The sequence below is a fragment of the Engraulis encrasicolus genome, chromosome 5 (genome assembly GCF_034702125.1).
Source record: "Engraulis encrasicolus isolate BLACKSEA-1 chromosome 5, IST_EnEncr_1.0, whole genome shotgun sequence".
NCBI lineage: Eukaryota > Metazoa > Chordata > Actinopteri > Clupeiformes > Engraulidae > Engraulis > Engraulis encrasicolus.
This window is the reverse complement of record NC_085861.1, coordinates 39372577-39375973: the sequence shown is the minus strand read 5'-3', so window position 1 is coordinate 39375973 and position 3397 is coordinate 39372577.

The following is a 3397-nucleotide window of genomic DNA, read 5'->3' as shown; positions in this document are numbered from 1 at the left end:
GCCCCAATGGAGGACTCAATTAAAAGTTCATGAGGGCTCACCTCACTTGACCTCTGCTGACCTATGACCCTTGGGAGCACACGCTCTACAAAGGCAGCAGGTCCCAAGGCGTGCCAGGGGATGTTCCAAGACCTCGGGAGGGGGAGAGAGAGAGGTTGGGGGACGAAGGGGACGAGGGTGGAGGGGAGAGATGATTGGAGAGGCTCATTGTCCGTCTCTCTCTCTCTCTCTCTCTCTCTCTCTCTCTCTCTCTCTCTCTCTCTCTCTCTCTCTCTCTCTCTCTCTCTCTCTTTTGCTCTCTCTCTACTTTCTGTCCAACTGGTTTCTGGTCCAACTGTCCAACTGGTCTGTCTGTCTGTCTGTCTGTCTGTCTGTCTGTCTGTCTGTCTGTCTGTCTGTCTGTCTGTCTCTCTCTCTCTCTCTCTCTCTGCTTTCTGTCCAACTGGTGTCTGTCTGTCTGTCTGTCTGTCTGTTTGACTGTCTGTCTGTCTGTCTGTCTGTCTGTCTGTCTGTCTCTCTCTCTCTCTCTCTCTCTCTCTCTCTCTCTCTCTCTCTCTCTCTCTCTCTCTCTCTCTCTCTCTCTCTCTGTTTTCTGTCAAACTGGTGTCTGTCTGTCTGTTTGACTGTCTCCCTCTCTCTCTCTCTCTCTCTCTCTCTCTCTCTCTCTCTCTCTCTCTCTCTCTCTCTCTCTCTCTCTCTCTCTCTCTGCTGAACCCTGTCCAAGTGGTCTCTCTCCTTCTCCTTGGAGTGGGGTGTTGGACACTGCCTTTCTGCTGTTGTTAAGTGGTCCAGAGGGACTCCTTGTTTGTAAAGGGCTGCCATGAACAAGCCCCCATGACCTTTCATGATCTGCTTTCTCTACTCATTCAATGCTGTTGGAGGATGGTGATGTGTACATATGTGTGCACTGATTTCTGGTTTCTCTAAGGCATAGGCCTATAATTGTTATGTTATGCGACAGGAGTGAATTAAACAAATCTGTCATCCCCACATTAATATTACTTTCATTTCATTTTAGTGTTTTGTACCCTTGTAATGGGCACCATTCTAGTGGAACGCTGCCTTGCGATACCATAGCTCTACACCACTGTGACATTACACAGAGCATGTGGTAATGCAGATGTACATCTGGTAACTGCATGTTTATAACAGGGGGCATGTTTCAACATAAATATTACAGTAAGTGAACCTAATAGGATTGCCTGTCTAAGCAGAAGTTGACGTGTTGATTTTCAGCCATGAAGTTTCAGGTGCTCTAATGTCAGGGAAGGGGAAACCCCCCTAAATGGAGTTTACGTCTCATTAGTTTAAGACATTAAATTTATCCACCTGTGACAACAGTTTAACTTAATTTATAATAGCGTGTTTCTAGCATCTCTAGAAATAAAACATTTAAAAAATACATCATCCATGTTTACAATTGATGCAGTGGTTGGGAACTATTTTCAGTGCCACACAAGATGTGCCGTCCGAACATGTTTTGATTTGAATTCCTTTTCAAAATCTATTGCGCGCCAAATCCCACTTCGATCACTTCAATTCATATTGAGCCTCCTCTTACGTTAACCACCACCACCACCACCACCACACCCCTGGACTAGAGCACTTTGGAGACACTATGGAGAAATGCCCAATATCCGTGAGAACCGGCCCTTCTGTCTCCACTTTCAACCTCCCCGCATGCACTATAGTGAGACCTTGACCACAGACTAGGCCCCCTTCTCTCTTTCTCTTCTCGTCCCTTTCTCTCTGTTTTCTCTTTCGCTATGTCATTTTTCATTTTTCTTTTCTCCTCCATCATATCCTCCATCCATCACACACTGCTGTGGCCAGAAGCTGTTAGCCCTATACAAAGTCCCCCGTCGCTCCACTGTGTAAGACCCTGTGGCTTCCTCCACATGTTCTCTGTCTTGTTTCCCTGTTCCCCCCACCAAAAAAAACCCATCGTCTCCTTTCCTCTTTATCCCTTCAAGACTCCCACTCTCCAACACACACACACACACGCACACACACACACACACACACACACACACACACACACACACACACACACACACACACACACACACACACACACACACACACACACACACACACACACACACACGCCTCACCCCTAACTAAACTGCCCCAGCTACCCCCACCTCACCTCCCTTCAGCCACGGGGCCCCTGGGGCAGGCCTCAGAGGTGTGGAGGGGCCTGAATGGGAGCGCAAGGCCCCTGATCGGTGTGCATCTGTAATCCCATTACCTCATGCCAAAGGAGGGAGCTCCCGCTCCTGCAGGGGAGCCATTGTAGACTTCAGGGGGGCGGCAGGAGCTGGAGCTGCTGGGAGCTGCTGGAACATTTGGGGGCCGGGGGGGTTCAGGGTTCGGGGTTCGGGCCCCCCACCCCTCCATATCTCCCAATTGCGTCTCGGTCGTTTAAGAGAAAGCTATGCGGGCCCTTATTAGCAGGGGCAAGAAAGGAGGGGTGTGTGTCAGTCTTAGTCAGTGAAGTATGATGGTAAAATGATATCTGTATGCGTACAGTGGTTTTGCAGTAAAATAGAGGCTGTATTTTATATTGACAGTGACATTATGGTAGGCCTACATCATCCTGCATTACACTTGCTACAGCATGACCTGTAATTGCACCCAGACACAAAATATCCCTGATTTTCATTTGTTAAAAAAAAAAAAAGCATTGCCATGTTTATTGGACTTGGCATTTTTTGTTCCACTACAAGAAACAAAATAGTCGTAATTGCAATTATTAGAATTAACTTAAAGGCTTGCGATCACAATGGCCATTAAGCACTTCGTCATTAGCGCCTATTCATGAAACAGCTGTCCACCTGTCTCCTCCATGGGAAAAGAGCTCGGCGGCAGTTCACGCCGGGCCCGAGCGGGCGAGTAAATAAGATGCAAGGGAAGAATTAAAAGCTGGGCTAAGCTCGCGCCGACGTCGCTCAAGAACATGCATTAGCTTCGGGGCTCCTCTGAATAACGTCATATCAAAATGAACACATCCCCTCCCCCTCCTTCTCCTCCGTCTTTTGATCCCCTGAAAGTGAAACTGTGCTAATTGCGCACTGGAAACCATCTGGGTGCGGGTATTAACCCTTCCGTAGTGATTGTAGGCACCATTAAGTATTCATAGGGGGATTAAAGAACGTTTCCCAGCTCGCTTTCATCAGCAATGGCTGTAATTTGATGTCATTGTTTATCGCCGAACGGGGCGCACTAGCTGGTAGCCTAATGTTGATGTTTCGGAAGGCTGCCAATCTCACACACATCCATATTTTGAGCAGATTCTTGATGATAAGCGCGTCCCTTTATTTTCCTCCGCCAGTTCCATGGTCCAATCATTAATTACAGGGCGTCAACACGTGGCACAATACAACCAACAACCATA